Source organism: Danio rerio, chromosome 2 (genome assembly GCF_052040795.2).
Source record: "Danio rerio strain M-AB ecotype USA chromosome 2, GRCz13ab, whole genome shotgun sequence".
In the NCBI taxonomy this organism is placed as follows: Eukaryota; Metazoa; Chordata; class Actinopteri; order Cypriniformes; family Danionidae; genus Danio; species Danio rerio.
In genome coordinates this window covers 33,579,581-33,597,354 of record NC_141022.1, presented here as the reverse complement: position 1 = coordinate 33,597,354, position 17,774 = coordinate 33,579,581, and the positions used below count along the sequence as shown (strand labels likewise).

Sequence of the window (17,774 nt, the reverse complement as noted above, 5' to 3'; positions counted from 1 at the left end):
CGTCCCTGGGTGGGCTTGAACCACCAACCTTTCAGTTAACAGCCGAACGCGCTAACCGATTGCGCCACAGAGACTAAACATAACACCAGCAACAGTGGTTGAAACTTTTAATTTTGTCTCAAAAGTCTGCTTCATGAAGCCTATTGAAAGTTTGCTGAAAGAGAGACAGAAAGGTAACAGAAACACCCGACGTGGAGCTCAAACCCACAAGCCTGGGATTAAGCGCCTCAAGCTCTACCGACTGAGCAAGACAAGCTGGTAAGAACCTTTTTGAAAAAATAGTCACCGTTTACATCAATACCTTCTCTAGTCGTGACAATCTTCTGCTAAATAATGTTCATATTGTAACGCTGAAGAGAACGTGCCCCAGGATCTATGCCCAGTGCTTGTGTTAGCAGTTGCAAGGCAGCAAAATGCTTAATTGCCCTGGGTGACCTCGACCAGCAACCTTTCGTTTAACAGCCGAACGAGCTAACCAATTGCGCCATAGAGATTTAGAAATACATCACCTACAGTAGTTGAAACGCTGAACTTTGTCTCAAAATGTCTGCTGGATGAACCCAAATGAAAGCTGCTGAAACAAAAGCCAGAAAGGTAATAGAAACGCCCAACGTGGGGCTCGAACCCACGACCCTGAGATTAAGAGTCTCATGCTCTACCGACTGAGCTAGCCAGGCAGGTAGAAGGTCACTTCGAGAGCTAGATACCGTGTACATCAATACCGTCCCTACCTGTGACAATGTTCAGCTTAATCCTGATTTCATATTTTAACGCTGGACAGGACGTGGCCCAGGACCAATGCCCATTGAACGTGTAAGCAGTTGCAAGGCAGCAAAATGCTTAATTGCCCTTGGTGACCTCGACCAGCAACCTTTCGTTTAACAGCTGAACGAGCTAACCAATTGCGCCATAGAGATTTAGAAATACATCACCTACAGTAGTTGAAACGCTGAACTTTGTCTCAAAATGTCTGCTGGATGAACCCAAATGAAAGCTGCTGAGCAAGAGCCAGAAAGGTAATAGAAACACACAACGTGGGGCTCGAACCCACGACCCTGAGATTAAGAGTCTCATGCTCTACCGACTGAGCTAGCCAGGCTGGCAAAAAATTGCTTTGAGAGCTAGATACCGTGAACATCAATACCTTCCCTACCTGTGACAATGTTCAGCTTAATCCTGATTTCATATTTTAACGCTGGACAGGACGTGGCCCAGGACCAATGCCCATTGCACGTGTAAGCAGTTGCAAGGCAGCAAAATCCCTGATTCGTCCCTGGGTGGGCTTGAACCACCAACCTTTCAGTTAACAGCCGAACACGCTAACCTATTGCGCCACAGAGACTTAACATTACACCAGCAACAGTGGTTGAAACTTTTAATTTTGTCTCAAAAGTCTGCTTCATGAAGCCTATTGAAAGTTTGCTGAAAGAGAGACAGCCGAACGAGCTAACCAATTGCGCCATAGAGATTTAGGAATACATCACCTACAGTAGTTGAAACGCTAAACTTTGTCTCAAAATGTCTGCTGGATGAACCCAAATGAAAGCTGCTGAAACAAAAGCCAGAAAGGTAATAGAAACGCCCAACATGGGGCTCGAACCCACGACCCTGAGATTAAGAGTGTCATGCTTTACCGACTGATCTAGCCAGGCTGGTAGAAAATCGCTTCGAGAGGTAGATACCGTGTACACCAAAACCTTCCCTACCTGTGACAATGTTCAGCTTAATCCTGATTTCATATTTTAACGCTGGACAGGACGTGGCCCAGGACCAATGCCCATTGCACGTGTAAGCAGTTGCAAGGCAGCAAAATCCCTGATTCGTCCCTGGGTGGGCTTGAACTACCAACCTTTCAATTAACAGCCGAACGCGCTAACCGATTGCGCCACAGAGACTAAACGTAACACCAGCAACAGTGGTTGAAACTTTTAATTTTGTCTCAAAAGTCTGCTTCATGAAGCCTATTGAACGTTTGCTGAAAGAGAGACAGAAAGGTAACAGAAACACACGACGTGGAGCTCAAACCCACAAGCCTGGGATTAAGCGCCTCAAGCTCTACCGACTGAGCGAGACAAGCTGGTAAGAACCTTTTTTAAAAGCTAGTCACCGTTTACATCAATACCTTCTCTAGTCGTAACAATCTTCTGCTAAAAAATGTTCATCTTGTAACGCTGGAAAGAACGTGCCCCAGGATCTATGCCCAGTGCTTGTGTTAGCAGTTGCAAGGCAGCAAAATGCTTAATTGCCCTTGGTGACCTTGACCAGCAACCTTTCGTTTAACAGCCGAACGAGCTAACCAATTGCGCCATAGAGATTTAGAAATACATCACCTACAGTAGTTGAAACGCTGAACTTTGTCTCAAAATGTCTGCTGGATGAACCCAAATGAAAGCTGCTGAGCAAGAGCCAGAAAGGTAATAGAAACACACAACGTGGGGCTCGAACCCACGACCCTGAGATTAAGAGTCTCATGCTCTACCGACTGAGCTAGCCAGGCTGGCAAAAAGTTGCTTTGAGAGCTAGATACCGTGAACATCAATACCTTCCCTACCTGTGACAATGTTCAGCTTAATCCTGATTTCATATTTTAACGCTGGACAGGACGTGGCCCAGGACCAATGCCCATTGAACGTGTAAGCAGTTGCAAGGCAGCAAAATCCCTGATTCGTCCCTGGGTGGGCTTGAACCACCAACCTTTCAGTTAACAGCCGAACGCGCTAACCGATTGCGCCACAGAGACTAAACATAACACCAGCAACAGTGGTTGAAACTTTTAATTTTGTCTCAAAAGTCTGCTTCATGAAGCCTATTGAAAGTTTGCTGAAAGAGAGACAGAAAGGTAACAGAAACAAACGATGTGGAGCTCAAACCCACAAGCCTGGGATTAAGCGCCTCAAGCTCTACCGACTGAGCAAGACAAGCTGGTAAGAACCTTTTTTAAAAGCTAGTCACCGTTTACATCAATACCTTCTCTAGTCGTGACAATCTTCTGCTAAATAATGTTCATCTTGTAACGCTGGAAAGAACGTGCCCCAGGATCTATGCCCAGTGCTTGTGTTAGCAGTTGCAAGGCAGCAAAATACTTAATTGCCCTGGGTGACCTCGACCAGCAACCTTTCGTTTAACAGCCGAAAGAGCTAACCAATTGCGCCATAGAGATTTAGGAATACATCACCTACAGTAGTTGAAACGCTAAACTTTGTCTCAAAATGTCTGCTGGATGAACCCAAATGAAAGCTGCTGAAACAAAAGCCAGAAAGGTAATAGAAACGCCCAACGTGGGGCTCTAACCCACGACCCTGAGATTAAAAGTCTCATGCTCTACCGACTGAGCTAGCCAGGCAGGTAGAAGGTCACTTCGAGAGCTAGATACCATATACATCAATACCTTCCCTACCTGTGACAATGTTCAGCTTAATCCGTATTTCATATTTTAACGCTGGACAGGACGTGGCCCAGGACCAATGCCCATTGCACGTGTAAGCAGTTGCAAGGCAGCAAAATCCCTGATTCGTCCCTGGGTGGGCTTGAACCACCAACCTTTCAGTTAACAGCCGAACGCGCTAACCGATTGCGCCACAGAGACTAAACATAACACCAGCAACAGTGGTTGAAACTTTTAATTTTGTCTCAAAAGTCTGCTTCATGAAGCCTATTGAACGTTTGCTGAAAGAGAGACAGAAAGGTAACAGAAACACACGACGTGGAGCTCAAACCCACAAGCCTGGGATTAAGCGCCTCAAGCTCTACCGACTGAGCGAGACAAGCTGGTAAGAACCTTTTTTAAAAGCTAGTCACCGTTTACATCAATACCTTCTCTAGTCGTGACAATCTTCTGCTAAATAATGTTCATCTTGTAACGCTGGAAAGAACGTGCCCCAGGATCTATGCCCAGTGCTTGTGTTAGCAGTTGCAAGGCAGCAAAATGCTTAATTGCCCTTGGTGACCTCGACCAGCAACCTTTCGTTTAACAGCCGAACGAGCTAACCAATTGCGCCATAGAGATTTAGAAATACATCACCTACAGTAGTTGAAACGCTGAACTTTGTCTCAAAATGTCTGCTGGATGAACCCAAATGAAAGCTGCTGAGCAAGAGCCAGAAAGGTAATAGAAACACACAACATGGGGCTCGAACCCACGACCCTGAGATTAAGAGTCTCATGCTCTACCGACTGAGCTAGCCAGGCTGGCAAAAAGTTGCTTTGAGAGCTAGATACCGTGAACATCAATACCTTCCCTACCTGTGACAATGTTCAGCTTAATCCTGATTTCATATTTTAACGCCGGGCAGGACGTGGCCCAGGACCAATGCCCATTGCACGTGTAAGCAGTTGCAAGGCAGCAAAATCCCTGATTCGTCCCTGGGTGGGCTTGAACCACCAACCTTTCAGTTAACAGCCGAACACGCTAACCTATTGCGCCACAGAGACTTAACATTACACCAGCAACAGTGGTTGAAACTTTTAATTTTGTCTCAAAAGTCTGCTTCATGAAGCCTATTGAAAGTTTGCTGAAAGAGAGACAGCCGAACGAGCTAACCAATTGCGCCATAGAGATTTAGGAATACATCACCTACAGTAGTTGAAACGCTAAACTTTGTCTCAAAATGTCTGCTGGATGAACCCAAATGAAAGCTGCTGAAACAAAAGCCAGAAAGGTAATAGAAACGCCCAACATGGGGCTCGAACCCACGACCCTGAGATTAAGAGTGTCATGCTTTACCGACTGATCTAGCCAGGCTGGTAGAAAATCGCTTCGAGAGGTAGATACCGTGTACACCAAAACCTTCCCTACCTGTGACAATGTTCAGCTTAATCCTGATTTCATATTTTAACGCTGGACAGGACGTGGCCCAGGACCAATGCCCATTGCACGTGTAAGCAGTTGCAAGGCAGCAAAATCCCTGATTCGTCCCTGGGTGGGCTTGAACTACCAACCTTTCAATTAACAGCCGAACGCGCTAACCGATTGCGCCACAGAGACTAAACGTAACACCAGCAACAGTGGTTGAAACTTTTAATTTTGTCTCAAAAGTCTGCTTCATGAAGCCTATTGAAAGTTTGCTGAAAGAGAGACAGAAAGGTAACAGAAACACACGACGTGGAGCTCAAACCCACAAGCCTGGGATTAAGCGCCTCAAGCTCTACCGACTGAGCGAGACAAGCTGGTAAGAACCTTTTTTAAAAGCTAGTCACCGTTTACATCAATACCTTCTCTAGTCGTAACAATCTTCTGCTAAAAAATGTTCATCTTGTAACGCTGGAAAGAACGTGCCCCAGGATCTATGCCCAGTGCTTGTGTTAGCAGTTGCAAGGCAGCAAAATGCTTAATTGCCCTTGGTGACCTCGACCAGCAACCTTTCGTTTAACAGCCGAACGAGCTAACCAATTGCGCCATAGAGATTTAGAAATACATCACCTACAGTAGTTGAAACGCTGAACTTTGTCTCAAAATGTCTGCTGGATGAACCCAAATGAAAGCTGCTGAGCAAGAGCCAGAAAGGTAATAGAAACACACAACGTGGGGCTCGAACCCACGACCCTGAGATTAAGAGTCTCATGCTCTACCGACTGAGCTAGCCAGGCTGGCAAAAAGTTGCTTTGAGAGCTAGATACCGTGAACATCAATACCTTCCCTACCTGTGACAATGTTCAGCTTAATCCTGATTTCATATTTTAACGCTGGACAGGACGTGGCCCAGGACCAATGCCCATTGAACGTGTAAGCAGTTGCAAGGCAGCAAAATCCCTGATTCGTCCCTGGGTGGGCTTGAACCACCAACCTTTCAGTTAACAGCCGAACGCGCTAACCGATTGCGCCACAGAGACTAAACATAACACCAGCAACAGTGGTTGAAACTTTTAATTTTGTCTCAAAAGTCTGCTTCATGAAGCCTATTGAAAGTTTGCTGAAAGAGAGACAGAAAGGTAACAGAAACAAACGATGTGGAGCTCAAACCCACAAGCCTGGGATTAAGCGCCTCAAGCTCTACCGACTGAGCAAGACAAGCTGGTAAGAACCTTTTTTAAAAGCTAGTCACCGTTTACATCAATACCTTCTCTAGTCGTGACAATCTTCTGCTAAATAATGTTCATCTTGTAACGCTGGAAAGAACGTGCCCCAGGATCTATGCCCAGTGCTTGTGTTAGCAGTTGCAAGGCAGCAAAATACTTAATTGCCCTGGGTGACCTCGACCAGCAACCTTTCGTTTAACAGCCGAAAGAGCTAACCAATTGCGCCATAGAGATTTAGGAATACATCACCTACAGTAGTTGAAACGCTAAACTTTGTCTCAAAATGTCTGCTGGATGAACCCAAATGAAAGCTGCTGAAACAAAAGCCAGAAAGGTAATAGAAACGCCCAACGTGGGGCTCTAACCCACGACCCTGAGATTAAAAGTCTCATGCTCTACCGACTGAGCTAGCCAGGCAGGTAGAAGGTCACTTCGAGAGCTAGATACCATATACATCAATACCTTCCCTACCTGTGACAATGTTCAGCTTAATCCGTATTTCATATTTTAACGCTGGACAGGACGTGGCCCAGGACCAATGCCCATTGCACGTGTAAGCAGTTGCAAGGCAGCAAAATCCCTGATTCGTCCCTGGGTGGGCTTGAACCACCAACCTTTCAGTTAACAGCCGAACGCGCTAACCGATTGCGCCACAGAGACTAAACATAACACCAGCAACAGTGGTTGAAACTTTTAATTTTGTCTCAAAAGTCTGCTTCATGAAGCCTATTGAAAGTTTGCTGAAAGAGAGACAGAAAGGTAACAGAAACACACGACGTGGAGCTCAAACCCACAAGCCTGGGATTAAGCGCCTCAAGCTCTACCGACTGAGCGAGACAAGCTGGTAAGAACCTTTTTTAAAAGCTAGTCACCGTTTACATCAATACCTTCTCTAGTCGTGACAATCTTCTGCTAAATAATGTTCATCTTGTAACGCTGGAAAGAACGTGCCCCAGGATCTATGCCCAGTGCTTGTGTTAGCAGTTGCAAGGCAGCAAAATGCTTAATTGCCCTTGGTGACCTCGACCAGCAACCTTTCGTTTAACAGCCGAACGAGCTAACCAATTGCGCCATAGAGATTTAGAAATACATCACCTACAGTAGTTGAAACGCTGAACTTTGTCTCAAAATGTCTGCTGGATGAACCCAAATGAAAGCTGCTGAGCAAGAGCCAGAAAGGTAATAGAAACACACAACATGGGGCTCGAACCCACGACCCTGAGATTAAGAGTCTCATGCTCTACCGACTGAGCTAGCCAGGCTGGCAAAAAGTTGCTTTGAGAGCTAGATACCGTGAACATCAATACCTTCCCTACCTGTGACAATGTTCAGCTTAATCCTGATTTCATATTTTAACGCTGGGCAGGACGTGGCCCAGGACCAATGCCCATTGCACGTGTAAGCAGTTGCAAGGCAGCAAAATCCCTGATTCGTCCCTCGGTGGGCTTGAACCACCAACCTTTCAATTAACAGCCGAACGCGCTAACCGATTGCGCCACAGAGACTAAATGTAACCCTAGCAACAGTGGTTGAAACTTTTAATTTAGTCTCAAAAGTCTGCTTCATGAAGCCTATTGAAAGTTTGCTGAAAGAGAGACAGAAAGGTAACAGAAACACACGACGTGGAGCTCAAACCCACAAGCCTGGGATTAAGCGCCTCAAGCTCTACCGACTGAGCGAGACAAGCTGGTAAGAACCTTTTTGAAAAGCTAGTCACCGTTTACATCAATACCTTCTCTAGTCGTGACAATCTTCTGCTAAATAATGTTCATCTTGTAACGCTGGAAAGAACGTGCCCCAGGATCTATGCCCAGTGCTTGTGTTAGCAGTTGCAAGGCAGCAAAATGCTTAATTGCCCTTGGTGACCTCGACCAGCAACCTTTCGTTTAACAGCCGAACGAGCTAACCAATTGCGCCATAGAGATTTAGAAATACATCACCTACAGTAGTTGAAACGCTGAACTTTGTCTCAAAATGTCTGCTGGATGAACCCAAATGAAAGCTGCTGAGCAAGAGCCAGAAAGGTAATAGAAACACCCAACGTGGGGCTCGAACCCACGACCCTGAGATTAAGAGTCTCATGCTCTACCGACTGAGCTAGCCAGGCTGGCAAAAAGTTGCTTTGAGAGCTAGATACCGTGAACATCAATACCTTCCCTACCTGTGACAATGTTCAGCTTAATCCTGATTTCATATTTTAACGCTGGACAGGACGTGGCCCAGGACCAATGCCCATTGCACGTGTAAGCAGTTGCAAGGCAGCAAAATCCCTGATTCGTCCCTGGGTGGGCTTGAACCACCAACCTTTCAGTTAACAGCCGAACGCGCTAACCGATTGCGCCACAGAGACTTAACGTAACATCAGCAACAGTGGTTGAAACTTTTAATTTTGTCTCAAAAGTCTGCTTCATGAAGCCTATTAAAAGTTTGCTGAAAGAGAGACAGAAAGGTAACAGAAACACCCGACGTGGAGCTCAAACCCACAAGCCTGGGATTAAGCGCCTCAAGCTCTACCGACTGAGCAAGACAAGCTGGTAAGAACCTTTTTGAAAAAATAGTCACCGTTTACATCAATACCTTCTCTAGTCGTGACAATCTTCTGCTAAATAATGTTCATATTGTAACGCTGAAGAGAACGTGCCCCAGGATCTATGCCCAGTGCTTGTGTTAGCAGTTGCAAGGCAGCAAAATGCTTAATTGCCCTGGGTGACCTCAACCAGCAACCTTTCGTTTAACAGCCGAACGAGCTAACCAATTGCGCCATAGAGATTTAGAAATACATCACCTACAGTAGTTGAAATGCGGAACTTTGTCTCAAAATGTCTGCTGGATCAACCCAAATGAAAGCTGCTGAAACAAGAGCCAGAAAGGTAATAGAAACGCCTAACGTGGGGCTCTAACCCACGACCCTGAGATTAAGAGTCTCATGCTCTACCGACTGAGCTAGCCAGGCTGGTAGAAAGTCACTTCGAGAGCTAGATACCGTATACATCAATACATTCCCTACCTGTGACAATGTTCAGCTTAATCCTGATTTCATATTTTAATGCTGGACAGGACGTGGCCCAAGACCAATGCCCATTGCACGTGTAAGCAGTTGCAAGGCAGCAAAATCCCTGATTCGTCCCTGGGTGGGCTTGAACCACCAACCTTTCAGGTAACAGCCGAACGCGCTAACCGATTGCGCCACAGAGACTAAACATTACACCAGCAACAGTGGTTAAAACTTTTAATTTTGTCTCAAAAGTCTGCTTCATGAAGCCTATTGAAAGTTTGCTGAAAGAGAGACAGCCGAACGAGCTAACCAATTGCGCCATAGAGATTTAGGAATACATCACCTACAGTAGTTGAAACGCTAAACTTTGTCTCAAAATGTCTGCTGGATGAACCCAAATGAAAGCTGCTGAAACAAAAGCCAGAAAGGTAATAGAAACACCCAACATGGGGCTCGAACCCACGACCCTGAGATTAAGAGTGTCATGCTTTACCGACTGATCTAGCCAGGCTGGTAGAAAGTCGCTTCGAGAGGTAGATACCGTGTACACCAAAACCTTCCCTACCTGTGACAATGTTCAGCTTAATCCTGATTTCATATTTTAACGCTGGACAGGACGTGGCCCAGGACCAATGCCCATTGCACGTGTAAGCAGTTGCAAGGCAGCAAAATCCCTGATTCGTCCCTGGGTGGGCTTGAACTACCAACCTTTCAATTAACAGCCGAACGCGCTAACCGATTGCGCCACAGAGACTAAACGTAACACCAGCAACAGTGGTTGAAACTTTTAATTTTGTCTCAAAAGTCTGCTTCATGAAGCCTATTGAACGTTTGCTGAAAGAGAGACAGAAAGGTAACAGAAACACACGACGTGGAGCTCAAACCCACAAGCCTGGGATTAAGCGCCTCAAGCTCTACCGACTGAGCGAGACAAGCTGGTAAGAACCTTTTTTAAAAGCTAGTCACCGTTTACATCAATACCTTCTCTAGTCGTGACAATCTTCTGCTAAAAAATGTTCATCTTGTAACGCTGGAAAGAACGTGCCCCAGGATCTATGCCCAGTGCTTGTGTTAGCAGTTGCAAGGCAGTAAAATGCTTAATTGCCCTTGGTGACCTCGACCAGCAACCTTTCGTTTAACAGCCGAACGAGCGAACCAATTGCGCCATAGAGATTTAGAAATACATCACCTACAGTAGTTGAAACGCTGAACTTTGTCTCAAAATGTCTGCTGGATGAACCCAAATGAAAGCTGCTGAGCAAGAGCCAGAAAGGTAATAGAAACACACAACGTGGGGCTCGAACCCACGACCCTGAGATTAAGAGTCTCATGCTCTACCGACTGAGCTAGCCAGGCTGGCAAAAAGTTGCTTTGAGAGCTAGATACCGTGAACATCAATACCTTCCCTACCTGTGACAATGTTCAGCTTAATCCTGATTTCATATTTTAACGCTGGACAGGACGTGGCCCAGGACCAATGCCCATTGCACGTGTAAGCAGTTGCAAGGCAGCAAAATCCCTGATTCGTCCCTGGGTGGGCTTGAACCACCAACCTTTCAGTTAACAGCCGAACGCGCTAACCGATTGCGCCACAGAGACTAAATGTAACCCTAGCAACAGTGGTTGAAACTTTTAATTTAGTCTCAAAAGTCTGCTTCATGAAGCCTATTGAAAGTTTGCTGAAAGAGAGACAGAAAGGTAACAGAAACACACGACGTGGAGCTCAAACCCACAAGCCTGGGATTAAGCGCCTCAAGCTCTACCGACTGAGCGAGACAAGCTGGTAAGAACCTTTTTGAAAAAATAGTCACCGTTTACATCAATACCTTCTCTAGTCGTGACAATCTTCTGCTAAATAATGTTCATCTTGTAACGCTGGAAAGAATGTGCCCCAGGATCTATGCCCAGTGCTTGAGTTAGCAGTTGCAAGGCAGCAAAATGCTTAATTGCCCTTGGTGACCTCGACCAGCAACCTTTCGTTTAACAGCCGAACGAGCTAACCAATTGCGCCATAGAGATTTAGAAATACATCACCTACAGTAGTTGAAACGCTGAACTTTGTCTCAAAATGTCTGCTGGATGAACCCAAATGAAAGCTGCTGAGCAAGAGCCAGAAAGGTAATAGAAACACCCAACGTGGGGCTCGAACCCACGACCCTGAGATTAAGAGTCTCATGCTCTACCGACTGAGCTAGCCAGGCTGGCAAAAAGTTGCTTTGAGAGCTAGATACCGTGAACATCAATACCTTCCCTACCTGTGACAACGTTCAGCTTAATCCTGATTTCATATTTTAACGCTGGACAGGACGTGGCCCAGGACCAATGCCCATTGCACGTGTAAGCAGTTGCAAGGCAGCAAAATCCCTGATTCGTCCCTGGGTGGGCTTGAACCACCAACCTTTCAGTTAACAGCCGAACGCGCTAACCGATTGCGCCACAGAGACTAAACATTACACCAGCAACAGTGGTTGAAACTTTTAATTTTGTCTCAAAAGTCTGCTTCATGAAGCCTATTGAAAGTTTGCTGAAAGAGAGACAGAAAGGTAACAGAAACACCCGACGTGAAGCTAAACCCACAACCCTGGGAGTAAGCGTCTCAAGCTCTACCGACTGAGCGAGCCATGCTGGTAAGAAGCTTTTTAAGAGTTAGTCACTGTTTACATCAATACCTTCTCTACTTGTGACAATCTTCATCTTAATCCTGATTTCATCTTATAACGCTGGAAAGAACGTGCCCCAGGACCTATGCCCATTGCACGTGTTAGCAGTTGCAAGGCAGCAAAATCCCTGATTTGTCCCTGGGTGGGATTGAACCACCAACCTTTCATTTATCAGCCGAAAGAGCTAACCAATTGCGCCATAGAGATTTAGGAATACATCATCCACAGTAGTTGAAATGCAGAACTTTGTCTCAAAATGTCTGCTGGATCAACCCAAATGAAAGCTGCTGAAACAAGAGCCAGAAAGGTAATAGAAACGCCTAACGTGGGGCTCTAACCCACGACCCTGAGATTAAGAGTCTCATGCTCTACCGACTGAGCTAGCCAGGCTGGTAGAAAGTCACTTCGAGAGCTAGATACCGTATACATCAATACATTCCCTACCTGTGACAATGTTCAGCTTAATCCTGATTTCATATTTTAATGCTGGACAGGACGTGGCCCAGGACCAATGCCCATTGCACGTGTAAGCAGTTGCAAGGCAGCAAAATCCCTGATTCGTCCCTGGGTGGGCTTGAACCACCAACCTTTCAGTTAACAGCCGAACGCGCTAACCGATTGCGCCACAGAGACTTAACATTACACCAGCAACAGTGGTTAAAACTTTTAATTTTGTCTCAAAAGTCTGCTTCATGAAGCCTATTGAAAGTTTGCTGAAAGAGAGACAGCCGAACGAGCTAACCAATTGCGCCATAGAGATTTAGGAATACATCACCTACAGTAGTTGAAACGCTAAACTTTGTCTCAAAATGTCTGCTGGATGAACCCAAATGAAAGCTGCTGAAACAAGAGCCAGAAAGGTAATAGAAAAGTTCAATATGGGGCTCGAACCCACGACCCGGAGATTAAGAGTCTCATGCTTTACCGACTGAGCTAGCCAGGCTGGTAGGAAGTAACTTCGAGAGCTAGATACCGTGTACATCAATACCTTCCTTACCTGTGACATAGTTCAGCTTAATCCTGATTTCATATTTTAACGCTGGACAGGACGTGGCCCAGGACCAATGCCCATTGCACGTGTAAGCAGTTGCAAGGCAGCAAAATCCCTGATCCGTCCCTCGGTGGGCTTGAACCACCAACCTTTCAGTTAACAGCCATCGTGCTAACCGATTGCGCCACAGAGACTAAACATAACACCAGCAACAGTGGTTGAAACTTTTAATTTTGTCTCAAAAGTCTGCTTCATGAAGCCTATTGAAAGTTTGCTGAAAGAGAGACAGAAAGGTAACAGAAAAACCCGACGTGGAGCTCAAACCCACAAGCCTGGGATTAAGCGCCTCAAGCTCTACCGACTGAGCGAGACAAGCTGGTAAGAACCTTTTTGAAAAAATAGTCACCGTTTACATCAATACCTTCTCTAGTCGTGACAATCTTCTGCTAAATAATGTTCATCTTGTAACGCTGAAGAGAACGTGCCCCAGGATCTATGCCCAGTGCTTGTGTTAGCAGTTGCAAGGCAGCAAAATGCTTAATTGCCCTTGGTGACCTCGACCAGCAACCTTTCCTTTAACAGCCGAACGAGCTAACCAATTGCGCCATAGAGATTTAGAAATACATCACCTACAGTAGTTGAAACGCGGAACTTTGTCTCAAAATGTCTGCTGGATGAACCCAAATGAAAGCTGCTCAAACAAGAGCCAGAAAGGTAATAGAAACGCCCAACGTGGGGCTCTAACCCACGACCCTGAGATTAAGAGTCTCATGCTCTACCGACTGAGCTAGCCAGGCTGGTAGAAGGACACATCGAGAGCTAGATACCGTATACATCAATACCTTCCCTACCTGTGACAATGTTCAGCTTAATCCTGATTTCATATTTTAATGCTGGACAGGACGTGGCCCAGGACCAATGCCCATTGCACGTGTAAGCAGTTGCAAGGCAGCAAAATCCCTGATTCGTCCCTGGGTGGGCTTGAACCACCAACCTTTCAGTTAACAGCCGAACGCGCTAACCGATTGCGCCACAGAGACTTAACATTACACCAGCAACAGTGGTTGAAACTTTTAATTTTGTCTCAAAAGTCTGCTTCATGAAGCCTATTGAAAGTTTGCTGAAAGAGAGACAGAAAGGTAACAGAAACACACGACGTGGAGCTCAAACCCACAAGCCTGGGATTAAGCGCCTCAAGCTCTACCGACTGAGCGAGACAAGCTGGTAAGAACCTTTTTGAAAAAATAGTCACCGTTTACATCAATACCTTCTCTAGTCGTGACAATCTTCTGCTAAATAATGTTCATCTTGTAACGCTGGAAAGAATGTGCCCCAGGATCTATGCCCAGTGCTTGAGTTAGCAGTTGCAAGGCAGCAAAATGCTTAATTGCCCTTGGTGACCTCGACCAGCAACCTTTCGTTTAACAGCCGAACGAGCTAACCAATTGCGCCATAGAGATTTAGAAATACATCACCTACAGTAGTTGAAACGCTGAACTTTGTCTCAAAATGTCTGCTGGATGAACCCAAATGAAAGCTGCTGAGCAAGAGCCAGAAAGGTAATAGAAACACCCAACGTGGGGCTCGAACCCACGACCCTGAGATTAAGAGTCTCATGCTCTACCGACTGAGCTAGCCAGGCTGGCAAAAAGTTGCTTTGAGAGCTAGATACCGTGAACATCAATACCTTCCCTACCTGTGACAATGTTCAGCTTAATCCTGATTTCATATTTTAACGCTGGACAGGACGTGGCCCAGGACCAATGCCCATTGCACGTGTAAGCAGTTGCAAGGCAGCAAAATCCCTGATCCGTCCCTCGGTGGGCTTGAACCACCAACCTTTCAGTTAACAGCCATCGTGCTAACCGATTGCGCCACAGAGACTAAACATAACACCAGCAACAGTGGTTGAAACTTTTAATTTTGTCTCAAAAGTCTGCTTCATGAAGCCTATTGAAAGTTTGCTGAAAGAGAGACAGAAAGGTAACAGAAAAACCCGACGTGGAGCTCAAACCCACAAGCCTGGGATTAAGCGCCTCAAGCTCTACCGACTGAGCGAGACAAGCTGGTAAGAACCTTTTTGAAAAAATAGTCACCGTTTACATCAATACCTTCTCTAGTCGTGACAATCTTCTGCTAAATAATGTTCATCTTGTAACGCTGAAGAGAACGTGCCCCAGGATCTATGCCCAGTGCTTGTGTTAGCAGTTGCAAGGCAGCAAAATGCTTAATTGCCCTTGGTGACCTCGACCAGCAACCTTTCCTTTAACAGCCGAACGAGCTAACCAATTGCGCCATAGAGATTTAGGAATACATAACCTACAGTAGTTGAAACGCGGAACTTTGTCTCAAAATGTCTGCTGGATGAACCCAAATGAAAGCTGCTCAAACAAGAGCCAGAAAGGTAATAGAAACGCCCAACGTGGGGCTCTAACCCACGACCCTGAGATTAAGAGTCTCATGCTCTACCGACTGAGCTAGCCAGGCTGGTAGAAGGACACATCGAGAGCTAGATACCGTATACATCAATACCTTCCCTACCTGTGACAATGTTAAGCTTAATCCTGATTTCATATTTTAATGCTGGACAGGACGTGGCCCAGGACCAATGCCCATTGCACGTGTAAGCAGTTGCAAGGCAGCAAAATCCCTGATTCGTCCCTGGGTGGGCTTGAACCACCAACCTTTCAGTTAACAGCCGAACGCGCTAACCGATTGCGCCACAGAGACTTAACATTACACCAGCAACAGTGGTTGAAACTTTTAATTTTGTCTCAAAAGTCTGCTTCATGAAGCCTATTGAAAGTTTGCTGAAAGAGAGACAGAAAGGTAACAGAAACACACGACGTGGAGCTCAAACCCACAAGCCTGGGATTAAGCGCCTCAAGCTCTACCGACTGAGCGAGACAAGCTGGTAAGAACCTTTTTGAAAAAATAGTCACCGTTTACATCAATACCTTCTCTAGTCGTGACAATCTTCTGCTAAATAATGTTCATCTTGTAACGCTGGAAAGAATGTGCCCCAGGATCTATGCCCAGTGCTTGAGTTAGCAGTTGCAAGGCAGCAAAATGCTTAATTGCCCTTGGTGACCTCGACCAGCAACCTTTCGTTTAACAGCCGAACGAGCTAACCAATTGCGCCATAGAGATTTAGAAATACATCACCTACAGTAGTTGAAACGCTGAACTTTGTCTCAAAATGTCTGCTGGATGAACCCAAATGAAAGCTGCTGAGCAAGAGCCAGAAAGGTAATAGAAACACCCAACGTGGGGCTCGAACCCACGACCCTGAGATTAAGAGTCTCATGCTCTACCGACTGAGCTAGCCAGGCTGGCAAAAAGTTGCTTTGAGAGCTAGATACCGTGAACATCAATACCTTCCCTACCTGTGACAATGTTCAGCTTAATCCTGATTTCATATTTTAACGCTGGACAGGACGTGGCCCAGGACCAATGCCCATTGCACGTGTAAGCAGTTGCAAGGCAGCAAAATCCCTGATTCGTCCCTGGGTGGGCTTGAACCACCAACCTTTCAGTTAACAGCCGAACGCGCTAACCGATTGCGCCACAGAGACTAAACATTACACCAGCAACAGTGGTTGAAACTTTTAATTTTGTCTCAAAAGTCTGCTTCATGAAGCCTATTGAAAGTTTGCTGAAAGAGAGACAGAAAGGTAACAGAAACACCCGACGTGAAGCTAAACCCACAACCCTGGGAGTAAGCGTCTCAAGCTCTACCGACTGAGCGAGCCATGCTGGTAAGAAGCTTTTTTAAGAGTTAGTCACTGTTTACATCAATACCTTCTCTACTTGTGACAATCTTCATCTTAATCCTGATTTCATCTTATAACGCTGGAAAGAACGTGCCCCAGGACCTATGCCCATTGCACGTGTTAGCAGTTGCAAGGCAGCAAAATCCCTGATTTGTCCCTGGGTGGGATTGAACCACCAACCTTTCATTTATCAGCCGAAAGAGCTAACCAATTGCGCCATAGAGATTTAGGAATACATCATCCACAGTAGTTGAAACGCTGAACTTTGTCTCAAAATGTCTGCTGGATGAACCCAAATGAAAGCTGCTGAAACAAGAGCCAGAAAGGTAATAGAAACGCCCAACGTGGGGCTCGAACCCACGACCCTGAGATTAAGAGTCTCATGCTTTACCGACTGAGCTAGCCAGGCTGGTAGGAAGTAACTTCGAGAGCTAGATACCGTGTACATCAATACCTTCCTTACCTGTGACATAGTTCAGCTTAATCCTGATTTCATATTTTAACGCTGGACAGGACGTGGCCCAGGACCAATGCCCATTGCACGTGTAAGCAGTTGCAAGGCAGCAAAATCCCTGATTCGTCCCTCGGTGGGCTTGAACCACCAACCTTTCAGTTAACAGCCATCGTGCTAACCGATTGCGCCACAGAGACTAAACATAACACCAGCAACAGTGGTTGAAACTTTTAATTTTGTCTCAAAAGTCTGCTTCATGAAGCCTATTGAAAGTTTGCTGAAAGAGAGACAGAAAGGTAACAGAAAAACCCGACGTGGAGCTCAAACCCACAAGCCTGGGATTAAGCGCCTCAAGCTCTACCGACTGAGCGAGACAAGCTGGTAAGAACCTTTTTTAAAAGCTAGTCACCGTTTACATCAATACCTTCTCTAATCGAGACAATCTTCTGCTAAATAATGTTCATCTTGTAACGCTGGAAAGAACGTGCCCCAGGATCTATGCCCAGTGCTTGTGTTAGCAGTTGCAAGGCAGCAAAATGCTTAATTGCCCTGGGTGACCTCGACCAGCAACCTTTCGTTTAACAGTCGAACGAGCTAAGCAAAATGCTTAATTTGCCCCGGGTGCCCCGCACTCGAATACAGAACACACAATTACACTAGCTAAATGTACCGTACTATTATGTCAAACGAACCCGGGTGCGGACCAAAAGCGTTAATGTGAAAGCACCCAAAGAGACAAAGTTAGGCAAGGCACAAAAAAAAATACAAGTTACACTCAAAACATAAACACACACATGATACATTTTATAGATATACACACAATACACTTTATACATAGGCACACATGATACACTTTATAAATATATACACACACGATACACTCTAC

The 17,774-nt window shown here is 45.7% G+C and overlaps 13 non-coding genes across 13 annotated transcripts; all 13 read right to left on the bottom strand.

Moving 5' to 3' along the window:
- Positions 1 to 74, bottom strand: trnan-guu (transfer RNA asparagine (anticodon GUU)). The gene has a single exon. It is a non-coding gene; the product is annotated as a tRNA-Asn (tRNA).
- A 530-nt stretch (positions 75 to 604) lies between these two features.
- trnak-cuu (transfer RNA lysine (anticodon CUU)) lies at positions 605 to 677 on the bottom strand. The gene has a single exon. It is a non-coding gene; the product is annotated as a tRNA-Lys (tRNA).
- A 1,989-nt stretch (positions 678 to 2,666) lies between these two features.
- Positions 2,667 to 2,740, bottom strand: trnan-guu (transfer RNA asparagine (anticodon GUU)). The gene has a single exon. It is a non-coding gene; the product is annotated as a tRNA-Asn (tRNA).
- A 772-nt stretch (positions 2,741 to 3,512) lies between these two features.
- On the bottom strand, positions 3,513 to 3,586 carry trnan-guu (transfer RNA asparagine (anticodon GUU)). Its single transcript has one exon. It is a non-coding gene; the product is annotated as a tRNA-Asn (tRNA).
- A 2,169-nt stretch (positions 3,587 to 5,755) lies between these two features.
- trnan-guu (transfer RNA asparagine (anticodon GUU)) lies at positions 5,756 to 5,829 on the bottom strand. Its single transcript has one exon. It is a non-coding gene; the product is annotated as a tRNA-Asn (tRNA).
- Positions 5,830 to 6,601: 772 nt separating this feature from the next.
- Positions 6,602 to 6,675, bottom strand: trnan-guu (transfer RNA asparagine (anticodon GUU)). The gene has a single exon. It is a non-coding gene; the product is annotated as a tRNA-Asn (tRNA).
- A 1,616-nt stretch (positions 6,676 to 8,291) lies between these two features.
- trnan-guu (transfer RNA asparagine (anticodon GUU)) lies at positions 8,292 to 8,365 on the bottom strand. Its single transcript has one exon. It is a non-coding gene; the product is annotated as a tRNA-Asn (tRNA).
- A 2,170-nt stretch (positions 8,366 to 10,535) lies between these two features.
- Positions 10,536 to 10,609, bottom strand: trnan-guu (transfer RNA asparagine (anticodon GUU)). Its single transcript has one exon. It is a non-coding gene; the product is annotated as a tRNA-Asn (tRNA).
- A 771-nt stretch (positions 10,610 to 11,380) lies between these two features.
- Positions 11,381 to 11,454, bottom strand: trnan-guu (transfer RNA asparagine (anticodon GUU)). The gene has a single exon. It is a non-coding gene; the product is annotated as a tRNA-Asn (tRNA).
- Positions 11,455 to 12,229: 775 nt separating this feature from the next.
- On the bottom strand, positions 12,230 to 12,303 carry trnan-guu (transfer RNA asparagine (anticodon GUU)). The gene has a single exon. It is a non-coding gene; the product is annotated as a tRNA-Asn (tRNA).
- A 1,324-nt stretch (positions 12,304 to 13,627) lies between these two features.
- Positions 13,628 to 13,701, bottom strand: trnan-guu (transfer RNA asparagine (anticodon GUU)). The gene has a single exon. It is a non-coding gene; the product is annotated as a tRNA-Asn (tRNA).
- A 1,616-nt stretch (positions 13,702 to 15,317) lies between these two features.
- Positions 15,318 to 15,391, bottom strand: trnan-guu (transfer RNA asparagine (anticodon GUU)). The gene has a single exon. It is a non-coding gene; the product is annotated as a tRNA-Asn (tRNA).
- Positions 15,392 to 16,162: 771 nt separating this feature from the next.
- trnan-guu (transfer RNA asparagine (anticodon GUU)) lies at positions 16,163 to 16,236 on the bottom strand. The gene has a single exon. It is a non-coding gene; the product is annotated as a tRNA-Asn (tRNA).
- Positions 16,237 to 17,774: the final 1,538 nt, after the last annotated feature.